Source organism: Xenopus tropicalis, chromosome 1 (genome assembly GCF_000004195.4).
Source record: "Xenopus tropicalis strain Nigerian chromosome 1, UCB_Xtro_10.0, whole genome shotgun sequence".
Classification (NCBI taxonomy): Eukaryota; Metazoa; Chordata; class Amphibia; order Anura; family Pipidae; genus Xenopus; species Xenopus tropicalis.
The window spans coordinates 67,116,889-67,134,181 of NC_030677.2; the positions used below are offsets into that span (position 1 = coordinate 67,116,889).

The 17,293-nt window shown below is 39.1% G+C and overlaps 1 long non-coding RNA gene across 1 annotated transcript; it reads right to left on the minus strand.

Moving 5' to 3' along the window:
* Positions 1-4,647: 4,647 nt before the first annotated feature.
* Positions 4,648-11,111, minus strand: LOC116410972. The gene is made up of 2 exons (XR_004222791.1): positions 10,590-11,111; positions 4,648-5,131 (listed from the first exon to the last, which is right to left on the minus strand). It is a non-coding gene; the product is annotated as an uncharacterized LOC116410972 (long non-coding RNA).
* Positions 11,112-17,293: the final 6,182 nt, after the last annotated feature.

Consider the following 17,293-nt stretch of genomic DNA (forward strand, 5'->3'; position numbering starts at 1 on the left):
AAACCTGAGCTAAACCCAATCTAATGCCAGTAGCCTGAAGCAGTGGGAAATTCCCTATGCTCTCTTCTATAGAAGCATGTCCTACATTGGAACTCTTTACTGCCTGCGAGGGGTGTATCATGGTTTATCTGCAAAGTGAGACGTGTGAATCATAAAGGTGAACATACGTTTAAATCTGAGAAGGGAGAACAAACAGGTGTATTAATGAGTACTAAATTATGAAAAAAATAATATGTTATATTTAATAAGTTAATATATTATACATTGTATAATATCGTATAATATTGGCCTGGAATATTATATTTGTAATTGGATAGAGAACTGGCTGAAGGATAGATTACAAAGAGTAGTGTTAAATGGAACATTTTCTAATTGGGCCAGTGTGGTTAGTGGAGTACCGCAGGGGTGTGTCCTTGGTCCTTTGCTTTTTAACTTGTTTATTAATGACCTGGAGGTGGGCATAGAAAGTACTGTTTCTATTTTTGTTGATGATACAAAATCCTACGCAGGATGCTATTATTTTGCAGAGCAATTTGACTAAAATTGGGAACTGGGCTCAAACTGGCAAATTAGGTTTAATGATTTATGCACTTTGGTAGAATTACTATACACTAAATGGTAGTGTGTTGGGGGCATCAGTATATACTGTTTATATTTTTGAGTCTATCTATCATCTATCTATATATCTATCTATATCTATCTATCTATCATCTATCTATCTGTCTAGCTATCTATATACAGCATCTCGTGGCTAGGTATATATCCCAGGATTTGGGACACCTACAAGTCTAATACAAGGCCAGCTGCAACTACATCAAATTGCTTAGTGGTTATTGCAGGGTGACTCACAAGAGTATCGGATTTAATATGCAATGAAACTGTAGCTATTGCAGTAATATTGCTAAAAGGCAGTGTGTAGAGCTTTTGTACTGTATAGAAAGCTTTATATGAGACACTGACAGGGAGATTTTTATGTACATCAAAAAAATGTTTAAGTTCTGATGTTCCAAGTTAATTCATTTACACACATGAATATTAGCAGTGTCCAGCTTAAAATGAAGGTACATTTTGAAGATCAAGCAATAATAATTTGGCACCATATTAACACATCAACACATCATCAATGCAGAACTTCTCTAGCATTAGAAAATTTCAGAATTCCTACCATATTATTAGAATATATAAATATATTCTGGTGCAAAGTAAATCTGAAGCCAAAGTCACATGGCTTCCAGCACTACTCAACATGCACTGTCCTTTCCTCTCTCACGTGCATAGCATTAACTGTACTGGCTGCCATGCTCATATCTCTTCCTCACCAGTTTGGGTGTCATTAATTGTATTGGGTGCCAGTCCCCCAAATCTTCACTTAATTGCATAGCATTAATCTCACTGGCTGCCATGCTTCATCTCTTCCTCATTCATTAACTGCTCAACCCCAGCAGGGGAGATTATCATGTGGACCCGATGCTATAACAAGAATCTCCGTTAATGCTTGATTTTGCACCCAGACAATGCCAGCCTCAGCGGGCCAGCATTTGTAGCTACCCAAGTTTACCTTGTGACTGATAAAGGGTTGATTGGTTTCTTGTAATACCTACACGGCCTTCTGTATGTGGTTTCCAGTTCGTTCATTATATATCAACACGTTTTCTGATTTCGCAAATAATCTACTGGTGCCACAGAGTCTTGAATAAAGGCAAGACTGCCAAAGCGTTATATCAGTATTGACAGACATTGCAACATGTTATCTTTCCATTAAAATCAGGATATCAATTAATTTTAACCAAACGATAAGCTTTTGTTAGAAATATTGGTTCGCTGGTCCCTGTGCATTATATATACTGCAAATATTTACTGAACTCTTTACCCTTTTACTGTAGAGATAAGAGTCCTCCCTGAGCTTAGGCTGCTGAATATACATTAGCACAACTGCTTATGATTATTAGAACCTATTTCCCTTCACTATCGCTGCCACTGCCGCTATTTATAGTGATAGTCACGGTCATATTTAGCAGTGATAGAATCTCTAATGTAATCTCTGTTACCCTTCAAAAAACATTCCTGGGTATTTGATATATTTTTAGGTCAGAAGAATAAAAAATAACTGTTTTGAACAAAGTAAAGCCACTGTTGATTTTGTATTCATCCAGCACGGGAATCATATGAAAGGAAAGTGAGCATGCCCATTTACCAGTTTGCAATTAGCAGAAATACTGTGAGGTGCTAAGGCCGTGCTGCTTTTGCAGAAATTCAACATGTTTCTAATTGTATTATGTATAAATTATTACTCCATTTGAAAACATGATACGCTCGTTAGCGCTCTCTCGTCACTTGAAGCACAAATTAATTACACCTTTTGGCAATGGAATCGAAACACTGCTTATGTATGTCAGTGGATTTTTATGCTCTAGTTTTCTGTGTTGTTTTTCTAGGTTTTCCATATAGGTGATCTTTATGGCCATGGCAAAGATTTTGAATGATTATTAATGTTATGCTTGTGGGTGCTTCACAGGTTGGGAGGCCCATATATACATGTTGTATCCCATCATAATGCAGGGAACGCGTGAATAATGCATAGCACAGGAAAATACGGATCCAGTGCTACCTTGGTGCATGCACTTTTCAGAAATATCATACTAAGGGTGGGGTTTGGCAACCCCGGGATGCTGTTGAGAAACCAGTTGCTAATAATATATCCTATGGGGAGTATTGCAGTAGCATAACACAAACATATTAACATTGCAGCTTTCCATTTCACTTAGGCTCAGTGTATCTTCTTAGTTGACCAATGTGAATTTGCAATTATAATTCTTACTGCTTACCAACTTGGCCATGATTGCCACCAATACATGTGACACTACCTCAGCTTTTTTTAATCCTTCCCTATAAAATCGATTCCTATTGTACACTGCCTCCCATTGATGGAACATCCACCATTCTAGACTCAAGCGCCAGCATAGCAGATTTGCAGCATTATGGTTGTAACTACTCTTACGGATACTATACAGTGGGATTTATACATGAGTGGGCAGGGAAAAGGAGCAGGGTAGGGGTTACTAATCTGCACTGGGGGTGGGGGGCTGCAGCAGAATAGCATTGCCTACCTTGCTCCCTTTCCCCATGCTCGTGTATAAATCCCTACTCTCCTACCTGAGAACTGTCAGGAAGTGGGGATTTATACGCAACAATAGAGGAAGCAAACCACTGGAAAAAGAAAAGCTGCAAAAAAACGCTAAATCTGTCATTAGGCAGGGTGATGGCAGATGGGGGATTTGTAGCCCACGGTTAATAATGGCTTTCTGCTGTCCCTGGTAACTTGCGGGCTGCTGCTGTCAAATCTCCCAGTCTTCCATCACCCTTAAAGACCTCTCTCCAGCCCAAATCTATACAAAGAAATTGCCCATCCTGCATTTTTTCACAATTACCTGTATACATCTATTAATTATGGACCTTTTACTTAGCACAATGTGTGATGATATGGGCCTGTGCAGGTAATTTTATTTGTGTTTTTAAATTTACAGTTGCTCCATATAAGCCGCTTGGAATATAGCTGTGCATTCCTTTAATGCGTCCTTCTTTGATCCTTTTGTAAAACTGTTTCTTTAAGCAGTGCCAACTTGTGCTTGCTGCCTGGATGCTGGTCTATAAACATTTTCTAAGATGTGGGTAAAGGAAACACACCTTGAAGTGGAAAGCAGTACTTACACATCTGCTAAATCCCGTTCACAGGGGAAAGACTTGAGACGTCAGCACTCTAAATCCAGAAATGAAAACAGAAAAAATACCCACTCCCAAGGGCCTGTGATCCTGGTACTTGCAATATAAACATCCTGCAGGAGACATCTGCTGGACAAAATAACAAGGCAACCCTCAGCCCCAGTGATAAAAGGTACAGCAACAACAAATCCTTTTGGTAACAAGGAAAACATTTAAATATAAGACTCTTAATACTTTTTGTCTGGAAAAGAAAAGTGTATGAGACATGCTGAATATATACAGTAGTAATGCTTTTTATATGGAAACACATTTTACTGGGCCTGACTTAGTCTCAGTGGCTGTTGGACAGACACAAACTATAAAGTGTTATATTACTTTGATCTCCACTCCTCACCTCAAGTCACTTCTTATTGACATCAATATAAAGGCTACAGTCACCTACAGTATGACTACTGCTTAAAAGCACCCACAACACACCACTTGTCGTTTTCCAAAGTGACACATAAATGCTCTGGTTTTCAACTATTTTTCACTAGCTCCTTGTGTGGTTATCATAGTGAGCAGCAATAAAAGCTACTGCAACCACTACGGAGCAAGGACATAGAATTTCCACAATTGCTATTCGGCACACTGCTTCAGCTCATATGTTGGGAGCTGGTAAAATGGGTTTTTGAACATCATTAGTCTGCCATCTGCTGCTGCTTCACAACACAAAATACACATTTGCTAACTTAAAACCTTTCAGGAAAATGGTTAAAAGGGCAGCAGTAGACTGTTGGACATTTTAAGCCTGGTCTGTAATATCTGGGTTCACCAAGAGTAAAATAAAACATACAAATTTGGTACATGGTATCCATATATGAGGGGAATTCTTGTTTCATCCATAAGTGGTCTTTCACATTAATATACAAAAACCTGTTTGGAATATTAAAGTCAACTTACTGCAGTCCATCTTTTGGCTTTTATTGGAATGCTGGGGGTTGCAGTTTATCAACAACTGACAGGTATCACTGGTACAGAGGACTGGAATATATGTCATACCATGACTTTTACAATTACCGAATTACATAGATGCCTTTTATTCTGTTAGCATGGAAACAGTGGATTTTATTGAAGTTTTTCTGCAACAATTTGTGTCTGGTGAAATCATTTTCTGTGAGAATATTTCAGGTTTTATTTAGCCTTGTGATTTATTTCCCTAAATCCTTCATCCTTTGGTATTATAGGCTCTGCTTGCACTTTGGTGTTGGCCGTGGCCTCTTTGCAGTAGTAATTGGCTTGATTCTAGGACTCAGTTTTCTGCTTTCTCTTCAAATCTCCAGCATCTTTTGCATTAATATTCCATGCCGTCATGGTACACAGAACCTGCATTAGAGGATTACTCAGTCCAAGCATTTCACAAGTTCACTTGCTGAAAAAGAGATTTTACTTGTTAAAGCCAAAGTATTTACTTATATCCCCTTGTTGTAAATTATTCTGCTATCTGAGAAAAAATATTGGATTTAGTCCAGTGCTCTGGATGACATCAAGTCTGAATTAATGGTTAGATCTCTATATAACATGGACATGTTTTGGGGCATTGGACTACAAGGACAACATCGCTATTACTTTATCGGAAATCTGAACATAACCAATTTTGACTTGAAAACAAAACAAAAGAAATAGCTTTGTGGTCATTATGACATTTTAAATATAGATAGTCCTGTGCCATTCAGAGGAGACTTTGTGAGTGTTCTGCAATGCTCTAGTGACGTTTCTGACACTACTGGAGGTACACAAGTGTCACACAAATAACCTGGACAACCTGAAACAAATTTGCCTGGAAGAATGGGCCAAAATGACTTCAAATTAAGTCAATTGGCATTTTTTCTAAGCAATTTTTTTGTTGTAGCTAATTTTTTACGCAGTTTTGCTAAAAATATGCAGATGGCCAAATGCGGAATTTAGCAGTGAATCCATGCCTTCTGAAAGAATTTGTTTATTGCTATGGGTGAAGGCCACATTAATCCACTTACTATAACATTTTAGTCTGAACTGCATGCTACTTACCTACCTTACTAGGTCTTATGGTGTATCAGTAGTTTAGGTGAATGAATATTATAAACATATAACCATATATTCCAGCCACAGAATCATTAAAAGTAGATTATGACCGAGTATTTACTGTTGTGTCACAAATGTATCTATTGTCAGGCAATAAAGGAGGCAATTAAACATTCTTTTAAATAATGCAACTGGCTCTGGGACTCACTTGCTCAAAGTGTGAATATTTATACCAAACCAGCATCTTTTCAATACTTTGTCACTTCATGCACTATTAACAGCACTTAGCTATGACAAGAAAATACTGAAGGCTAATTGTGTGGTTATCAGGCCCAGATTTGTGGCGAGGCCACAAAGGCCCGGGCCTAGGGCGGCATAAACATAGGGGCGGCATGCTGCCCCGCCACACGCAAATTTTAAAATTTTTGGGACCCCTCCCCACTGCTCCGTATGGGAGTTTTAACCTTGGCGCATGCGCGTTAGCGCGGCGGCAGGGGAGGAGGAGGTGGTTTGCACATGCGCGCTCGCACGGCGGTAGGGGGCGCCGAATGGGGGCGGCCTCGGGGCGCGTCATTTAGAAATCCGGCGCTGGTTGTTATATTGGGAAAAAAACATGGATTTGTTTCAGTAGCCAGTTACATGCACTATTTTAAGAATTTCACCGAACTGGGTAGATTTTCAATAAATCTAATTCACATACTTTTTAATATTTTTCATGCATAAAGCAAATAGCAAATATCATGCTGTCTAAATTAGAACCACATGCATGAGAAACACCTGTATATAATCGAAATAGCAAGAACAGTGTGCAGTTTTGAAGTTGAATTAGGGACTGCGTGGGAATCCAATGAATGATACCAGCTGATCCAACATTTAGCTGCATAATATATTTATTGCATGTACTTTTAAACACAAGCTGTTTGTTTTATCATATTGTTTCATTGTGAACTAAGATCTGCTCCATCAATATTACTGACTGCATTCTGTTAAATATGTAAATTGCCATTGTGGTTTAGATCTAAATACAAATAATTAGGCCAACCTCCTGCAAACTGCTTTACTGTAGATGCATAAAAGCCCCTTTTGTTTTTTTCATTTGCACGTACTTGTGTAACACTATTAGCCTAATGACACATGGGGCATTTTGATAGTTGCGCTCTTAGCAAGAACTGGAGGAATTAGAACACCTTTGGCAGCTGCCAGCCGGTATAGTGAATAGGAAACACATTGTGATGTGATATACCACATATCCATTTTGTTTTATTTAGCTGGTGTAGATCTGGGAATATGAAAGCCAGCTTTTTAAAAATGTATTATCCCAAGAACACTGGCACACCTGGCATTTTGATCATCAAGATGCTTCCAGGAAGAATTATGGCACTTCCCCACCTGCTATCTCTTCTTATTCAAAAGACTATGAAATGATTTGCCTATAGCAGACACTAGAAATGAAAGGTGGGAACCACACTGGTCCACTGAAGCGAGCATTTCCAAGCAGTCCCTGCCAACATTGGCCAGATCATTTCAATTCATCTTTTTCATTTTAATTTAAAACGTTCATTTACCTGCACACAGTATCTGCAATTGTTGGTACTTCCTTAGCATGCAGAATCATCGTAAACTAGTAACATATATAAGACGAAACATAACATTGCCTAATTGTTTTTTTCAAGCCCAGAAAGGGGTGCAGGAAACAAAACTCCCATAAGAGCTGTGACATCTATTAGAGGCATAACTATATGGAACCAGCCCCCCCCCCCCCACTGTTTACTCCCTGCTGCCCTCAAGGTGGCCCTTAAAATAAAAGTACTAGAGGCCTTCTGTGGGGTCTTACAGCAGCCCCTCTGCTATTTGCCAGAATCTACAGATAATCAATGTACAATTGATACAGATTGTTATAATCCTAGTATATTGCCTGTGTACAGTGCAAATTATTATTTCATCAATCCAGTATGTAACCTGGAAATAGTTTTGTAAGAACGTATTGCAATTTTAAGGAGTTTAATGGATAGGGCAAAAAGCAAGGGGGGTGGGGAAAAGGGCACCCATACCCTGTGCCCTGTCTTATAGTGAAATTAGGGGAAAGGTAACCCATATAATATACCTAGGCCTTAGGATAATTATATAGAGTTTGAATAATATTTAGAAAAAAACATTTCCTATTTGGAATAGGAGTCTGTGAATGCCAGGGAAGGGTGTGTTTACAGTTGTTTCTAAGAAAAAAATCTCTACAGTCATATTACCTGGTGTTACAAAGGGCTTATTTATGAAGGTAACTAGTATGGTAAACCAGTCGGGCCATCAATCATTTGCTAAGGCTTAAGGTTGCTATATACCAGCTGATTCTCTAGTGAAGGGCTATCCAGCCAGAGGCCCGCAGGTTGGATGTGGCCCTGCATAGGATTTTTAAGACCTCCTGTCTCTCTATGATATTATCATTTTAACCAAATATGGCCCTCCAACAAGCTGTAATAAGTTGGACAGCACAGCTCTAGTGTACAGTATCTGATTGGACCACAAAGTAAATGATCAAATGCTATAAGAGTAGCCACACGTGCATTGCCACATTCCATTGGTTCTGTAGAGGCTGAATCAGCAACTAAATTGCTCCTGTATAGCTAGCTTTAACTTCTTGTCTGTCCTTGCACATAAGGATACGTTGATTAGACTGATCAGGAGATGGTCTGTCAAAACTGATCCTCAACCTGCCATACATGCCTAGGGCTCCATCAGTATGGCCAGAATGGGACAAATATGGGCATGTATGGGCAGCTTAAACTACATAGGCAAAGTCTGCCTGCTGGGTGCACGGGCAGTATTAGAAAGCCAAATCAGTTCCTCCATCCTAACAAGAGTTCATTCTTGCAGCACACATCCAGCAGCACCTGTTTTATGATGGTGTGTGAGAGATGTGAATGCTTGTGTTGATTTGCAAAACCTTATGAGGTGTTGACAACAGTAAAGAAGGTGTTGACAAATAAGAAGAGGATTGTGAAGCACCACACATGAAGAGTTGACTCTATATAGTGTTTAAGAGCTAGACAATAAAAGTAGCAATTTATCCTAAAAACTAGAAATGAACTGCTCGTGCCAGCAAAGTGGTGCTGCAGTGTCTCTTATGACAGAGATTACAGACAGCACTTTTAGTATTCACTGGAGTGGAGTGAAGCATTTTATAGCAGATTTCTGTCATGTTTATTGTGAAAACAAACTTTTCTGTCTTTTGCCAGCATATTCATAAAATAACTCTTCCTTACAATTTGTTTTTTTTCTTCCTGGACAATACTATCAGCTATAAACTGAACAGATATGCCAGGAACTCTATTAAGGTAGCATGGTGTTTTTTTCACTCAGACCCACTACCAAATCCAATCTGCAACAGATTTACCAGCACCCTACCCACTAGCTGCTGTCTGCTATTAAAAGATACCATCCTCATCTGATGGGGGGGTTGCAAAACCCAATCCTGCCTGTGACCTGTAGACCCACATACATAAATGTGTATCCTTAACAATATCCAAATTTAAAAGGTATCCAACCTGCTGTGGGACTATAGATTAAGAAAATGGAACAGAAATGGCAGATTTAAGTGGCCTATTTGTGTGTGCCCAAAAAACTACTTTGTCGAATTAGTTCACTAGTACAGAAAATATTATAACTCTCATTTGTAGTGCTTGAAATGAGTAATACACTGGCCAATGTATTAAGAAGGTTGTCTTCTAGGTTTCTTGGTTTCCAGTGCAACTCCATAAAGCTTATTTGCAACCTTCTGGGCAGTGTGCAAAGTGCAAAATACAGGGCAATGCTTGTGCCCTTCTGCCTTTGATCCCTTTTTCAGTTATACCAGCTTCCTAATTCCTTACAATTTAATTGGTAATGTAAAAACCACACATATTAAAAATATTTGGTACCATAATGTCACCCCTTTGTCACTCATTATTAGGGTTCATGTCTGTCCGCAAGTGCAGTTGGTCTCCCCACAATTTCCCCACAGTCAATTGCACATAAAACCACTTTTATTAAAAGTACTTGTGTCTAAATTGCTTCTTACACTTCTCTATGTTTGCGCTTGGTGGTGCTCAGTCCTTCCTGCCTTCTGTTTGGAATCCTGTACTGCTGTGCCTATTGACTTAGTGGAACCCTGAAGCTACTGCCACATCTGTAGCAGGAGGTCACTCCAGGGTTCGCTCAGTGCCCTGCGCCAATTGCAGCAGTTCATTTGCACCAAAAGAATCACTTACACCCCAGACGCTGAAAATGATGTTAGACTCTGAAAATATTTGGAGCAATTGCACCTGATCTGCAATGAAGCGCACACACATTTGCATCTGGAAAATTTGGGGAAAATTGTGGGAAAAAAAACATGGTGACTGCTCAGAATCACACTTTTCTTACTGCACTTGCAAGCATACTTATGCCAGATTGAGCAAATGGATGAATAATTGTCCTCTTTTATTATTGCAGCCTTTTTTAAACTCATGAATGTTTGAACTTTGTTGCCAAATTTATGTTCCACATCACTTTTCAATTTCGAGCTTGGTTCTATTTTAAGTAATCATTCCTCAGTCACATATACACAGCCATATACACAGAGTGGAGACAGCCATGCATGCACCTACAGATCTACCTGATGGTGAATCTTATCTTTTTTTATACTCTAATCCACATTAAATACAAACCTTTTAATCCTGATATTCAGTGCTGTGCTTACCCTTATACTTGTGAAGCAGCTAATTTGTTTATGGATAATTTCTTGCTCGTTTCTTTTATGTTACATTCCAGACCACCTGAATCACCTCAGTAACACACCTGTCAACATGACTCACCGAGCAGCCGTCTTGTTCTGTCACAGATACTTCTTCAAACAAGATGTGAACCCATCTGTCTTTACACTGATACCATCTTGTCAGAGCAAACCATTGTGTCTCTAGTACCTTTTTCTTTTTCATTCCGTGCCGAGGCCTTTTCAAGCCGACGAGTTGTTTTCTTGTAACGTCTTGCAAGTTGGAGGTTGTTGCTGTCTGATGTAAGTTGCACATCTCTCGTGCTGTGGTGAAAAAGAAGTGTCAACAGTGTTCACGCGCACAGCAGGGAATAAGACTTGGCTTATGTTGCTCTGAAGTGATGGTATACATTTCACATGTGCATGCAGCAAACAATGTTTTACATTAAAAGATGCATAAATCACTCAGAACAATGTTCCAGCTTAATGCTCAAGTTTACAACCATGACCAATTTGTGACTGGTTCCCCGAGTAAAAATAAAATTGGCTGACACAGGACTGTTTACCCTTCTCTCTCTTGCCAGCAATCACATCACACAACTGTAGTCTGCAAGGTGAAGTAGATATTCTCTTATGTTCAACAAACTGGGATTTACTCTGTTCCTGTTCTAGCCTGAGGTCAACAAAAACACACTTTTAAATTTCTTTAGGGTATTAGCACAGGAGAAGATTAGTTGTCCGTGATAAATCTTCACTACTGTAGACAATTAGAGCAGTGGCACACAGGGACATTAGTCGCCCGTGTTAAATAGTGGGCGACAAATCTCCCTGATATGCCATCCCACCGTTAAGAATGTAAATCGCCGGTGGGATGGCAAATGCATTGCTTTCGGTTGCCTGTAGCTGCCTTACAAGGAAACTTCTGGCGACTTCGGAAACACTGAAGTGACACGTATGCCATCCCACCGCTGATTCACATTCTTCCCAGTGGCATGGCATGTCGGGGAGATTAGTCGCCCGTGATAGTGAAGATATTTTGCGGGTGACTAATCTCCTTGTGTGCCACTGCCCTTAATCTCCTACAAATGCTTTCCCAGTGGCAATAATGTGGGAAAACATATGCAGAGCTTTGTTTTTAAAAAAGTTGCCTGAAGTTTCCTTGCTTAGCAAAATAACATAGTTCCACATGTGTTTTACCACTGGCAATTTACATTATAGCTAGTGGGATCGCTTTTCAGAAGATTAACTGTCTGCAGTAGTGAAGATTTATCATGGGAGAAAGAAATTTAAAAATATGTTTTCATTGACCTCAGGCTCGAACAGGAACAGGGTACTTTAAGTCTACTATAAAATCATTTAAACATTAATTAAAACCCAATAGGATTGTTTTGCCTTCAATGAGTACTTATGATATTTTAGGACCAAGTACAAGGTACTGTTTTATTATAACAGAGCAAAAAGAAACTATTTTAAAAAATTACAATTATATACTTATAATGGAGTCTATGGGAGATGGCCTTCCCATAATTCGGAACTTTCTGGATAACGGGTTTCCGGATAATGGATCCCATACTTGTAGTTGAAAAACAAAAAAACTTTGCATGTGGCTAGCATCAGACATTTTTCTTCTTCACTTTTTGCCACAAAGTCTTCCTGAAATTAAAATAACTCAAAGACCTACAATGGCCTGTATGACAACCTGTATGCCAATCATACATGCTTTAACAACTTCTGTCAAGGCATACATTAACTAGAACATTGTTATGATATTCCCTTCTAGGCCTGCATTTAGCTCCTTTCAGGCAAAATGGCATCTTGTCCTGCAAGGAGATTCCATACCCTTTTAAAAATGTTTACAGAAAAAGTACAGAAAATGGCAAATTTTTACCAAAAACAGATTTCTTTTATCATCATGATAATGTAGAAAGAAAAGCAGAATAAGTCCTTTGTGGCTAAAACTGGAGTTCAGTCATGATGGGGGGGGGGGGGGGGGGGGGGGAGGTTGGGGGGAACACACAGGGTTTAAGGCAGAGAGTGAGTCTGGGTAGGGCCCATGAGTCTGACCTTAACCAAAAGCTAGTCCCAAAACTGTTTGTGACAAGTTAATATATATATATTACATACTCAAAATAACAAAGACTTTGACATTTGTGTTTGTTACTGGGCAACTTACTTTTAGCTTTCCTATCCCAGTAAAGTATACAGCTTCCATTTTTTAGCTTTTTATGGGTAATAAATTTACCTGAAATGATTCTGAATTCTTTTTAAAGAATGTTACCATGTGTGCATGTTGGCACATGTTCTTCGAATAAGGTCAAGTTGTAGCATTTCTAATATGAAGCAGACCCAGCAATTGTTTGCTGCTTGTTAAAAATACTTGTATTATTATCCTCTTGAAGGCTGTGTGTAAGAAATATCCACAAAACAGGTTGCACTGTCTCTGATTCTCTGTGAATCTATGCAGGGACAGAGCTCTCACTATTCTTGCTGAGTAGGGTACAGTTATAAAATTTATAGTGTAAATATAATAGCATAGATTTTACTTTATTTTTATTAGATAAATCAATATATATATTGCAACATTTGCTGAGGGCTGAAAGGTCTGACTTCCCCTAGTAAAAAGTGAACATCACCATAGAACTCTCACCACAACGGGCGACAAATCTCCTCGACGTGCCATCCCACTGGCAAGAATGTAAATCTCACTCTCACCACAGTGTTGAAGAGCAAGAGTCTCAGCTAAGGCTTACATTCTTGTGTGGTACTTCCCATACAGTCACTTAAATGGTGCAAAAAGTCACCCATCTGGCCTGAATAGAGAATATCTTATTAAGATTTGTGTTTTTAAGCTGTCAACTGTGGATACAAAGGTGCAAAAGACATTTTCAAGTGGACTGCTACAGCATACAGTATATTATTATATTTCTAAACTTGCTGAGCTTGAGCTGAACCAATGTGCCATCAGCATTATAGGCATAGTCCCTGTGTTTGGATACTGGTATACAGTATACCATAGCCTGCATGCATGACAAAACATGGAATAGCTACATGATTACATGGAAGACAGGGAAGATAAAGTTACACTAGATGGTTAAAAGTATTTAGGCACTTGCCTGTCCAACATCTCATTAATATGTAGTTGTTCCTCCTATTGCTGCTATATCAGCCTCTACTCTTTTGGTAAAGGTGGCCATACAAGTACCGATTTTCCATCTTTCATGCGACCAATGGTTGTTCCCACCCTCCACAGACATTCAGGGCTGAAACGGCAGATAAGGAGGTAGAAACAATAGGAATTTTACCTCCTTCTGCCGATTCAGCCCTGAACGTAGATTTTGCGTGGACACCTTCAATAAAGCCCGATCAAAATCTTTTAACCAACCTTGTGCGATATCAGTCACCTATCTTTGGTGGGTGTATGGCCAGCTTAAGGCTTTCCACTAGATATTGGACCATTGTTGGTGAGATTTGCTTCCATTTAGCCAAAAAAAAGTCAGCGAGATTGGGCACTAAAGTGGGCGCTTATCAGGCCTGGCCTGCAGTCCAGTTGAAATCAGGGCCAGTGTAGTTGTTTCAGTCCAATCTTGCCAAACCCATTTGATACAGACCACATTTGATGCATGGTGGCACTATAGTGTTGAAACAGGAAACTGTTGGTACAAAATTGGTAAAAAAATTTCAAGAGTGTTATTGTATACTGTAGCCAGAACATTGCTGTGTGCCTAGTGCATTCAAGCTGGTAGTATTCCTGGAATTTGTCAAATCCAGACATTGCACTGGACAATGCCAGGAGGTGAAATGCCATTTATTATACCAGAGGGCATGTTTCCACTGCTTCAGAGTTCATTGGTGGTGATCTTTACACTACTCCATAGGACACTTGTACATGATGCTGTGTGGTTGCCTCTGAACCCATAAATAACTCTACAAATAGTTTTGTGTTGACTTTGCTTCCGGAGACTGACAGAGCTGAGGACGTCATTTTAGATGTAGTATCTGGATACTTTTGGCTAAAAATGTGTGCCTATACTTTTGCCCATATAATGTAAATCACCTGTATGAATTAGGTAAAGGTAATCTTTAAGTGAATACAGTTACTAAAAAGTACTTAATGTAGATAATCAATGACTGACAAATTCTAAATAAAGACAAATTAGTTTGTATAAGCAGTATCAGTTAAATGCAGTATAGATGTTGTTCTGCCATGTCATTAATGCTGAGCGGCTCACACAAGCCACAACTACTATTAAGGCTTCCAGAGAATGGAGGGGTAAGCAAACTACATATTTGGGAATGATGAGAGCATCTTCTTGCATAATTGTGTATTTTCACACCTTTGCTTGCTGTGTAAGCTCCTATCATGCTGTTGAGGTGAATAGATTGTTTTTTTTCATTCAATATACTTTTCAGACAGAGGCCAGATTTGAAATCACTTCTTTGATTTAGAGCCCTTTCATCTCTTTGTGTGCAGGACAAAGGCTGTCACCCCGGGATAGTAAAGCGCTTCTTTATTCATGGGGCAGGTGCAGATTCAGCCATTACAAAATAGTCACATGGGGTTGACCACCCTGCCTGAAATTTGCACAGGAGTAATTGGGATTTTTTCTTTTTCTTGGAAGAGGAAATCCAGATTCTTCTAGTAAAATGAAGGGAACAGATGTCAGTTTTCAGTTCTATATTCAGTGTTGGGAAACAAAATTATCCTTTGCTGCATGAGTACTCAGAGGGCTGAAAATGATATGTTTGTGTTGAAGTTGGTAACACACTGACTAATGTTTGGCATATTGCACAATTTAGTCTCACACTTCCAGAAGTGTTGACCACTTGATTCATTACCGCACACACAGACTGATAGTGGACATCTATATAACTGCGCTTGCTCTTTTAAGCCATTGTCCAAGTGCAATGATTCTAAATTCTAGCATAGGGGCCTCACACAGGAACCATTGGTTTGGATTAAAATGACCCATTGGATAATCTGATCACAAGGGAATAAAACAATGGATAAATATTGACCTTTTATATTCACAATTTAGGCTTATGCAAACATGGTGTATCACTGGTGACAGATGGATTTAACCTCCAAACTGCCAGGTAACAGGCAATTGCCATTAAAACAAATGACAGACTGCACAGCAGGCTTTAGGCACATCTCTGCATGCTACTAAATACATTAGATAATACACAGTGTGTGCCATAACCCTTTCCTCTCAGGGAAACTTCGGGCGACTTTGGAAAACTGAAGTGACGCGCATGCCATTGCACCTGCGATTTACATTCTTGCCAGTGGGAAGGCATTTTGGGGTGATAAGTCGCCCGCGATAAATCTTCGCTACCGCGGGTGACTAATCTCCCCAAAATGCCATCCCATCAGCAAGAATATAATATCTCCCCGTGTGCCATTTCCATAAGGGACAAACATTCTAAACAGAATAAAAGGGATGCAGCAGCCTACCAGGGTCCTTACTTGTTGAGCGTTGTGACGACACAATTCCTTTCCTTCTCCTTTCTCTTGCAAATGTAAATGAATGCACAAGGTCCATGGCAGTTATCTCTATATGAACCCCCTAAAACAGATCTGATTGTATTTTATAACACAAGGGTCTATTCTTTGCTGCACTGGTTCCTCTAAGGTACTGGGTTTCAGATCTTCTGTGCACTGTGCATTTGGGATTAATGATGTCAACAGAACTCCCCCGCATTACCCATAGGCTGACTGCCGGGCATGCAGAACCCACAGAAGTAAATGAGAGGGTAGAAATTGGCTTGGGTTGGGGGAAACAGGCCCCGGGTCATCTGCCCCTGACTTTAATTGACTCTGTAACTATAATTGCAATAAAAAAATGGTGATAACTATGATATTGAGGGTAAGACTACCCAGTAATGTGCCTAATATGAATAATGCTTTGGCATTTTATTTAACTAATATAAAATATGACTGGACTGTGGCCTTTAGTGACAGGGTGGCAGGCAAAAAAAGGCACACGACTACTAGAAAAATTAAATAATTGTTTATTGACAACACCTTACTTAAAAATATAAAATGCTCCTAAAAAACGAAACTTATTTTTTTTTAAATGCCATATATTTGCTTCATTTACAGATTACAATAGTAAAGCTCTTTTGCTTTAAGAAAAGCAGATTTTAATACACTTAGAAAGTGTTAAACAACAGCAAGATAACTCTCTCAGGGTTAAACCACTTGTTTAATCCCAGAGCTGAAAAGAAGAGGTGCAGCTTGGCTATTCCATTCTGCCTTATTCATTTGCTTTCATTTTACCTATTGCGGTGGAAAAGTCTAGAGACCAATTATGAATCAATGTTCTGATTCTTTAATCCCTTTAGTTCCATTCCTGATAAAAACAAAGACTTCTGGTCTTACATAATGAGTATACGCAACACAATGGGTGGATATATGTTGCTTAATAATTTTGGCCTTGTAGGATTCTGAAGAAGATATAATGCATGAGACTTTCTAATGCCCAAGTCTTTTACGATTTACAATTTTATAGATGCGGAATTCAGTGTGTGTTCAATTACAATAAAATTGTATCCAGTCACTCTGGTAAGTGCTGTCATGCTTTTTATATATATACTATATACAGTGGCTTGCAAAAGTATTCGGCCCCCTTGAACTTTTCCACATTTTGTCACATTACAGCCACAAACATGAATCAATTTTATTGGAATTCCACGTGAAAGACCAATACAAAGTGGTGTACACGTGAGAAGTGGAACGAAAATCATACATGATTCCAAACATTTTTTACAAATAAATAACTGCAAAGTGGGGTGTGCGTAATTATT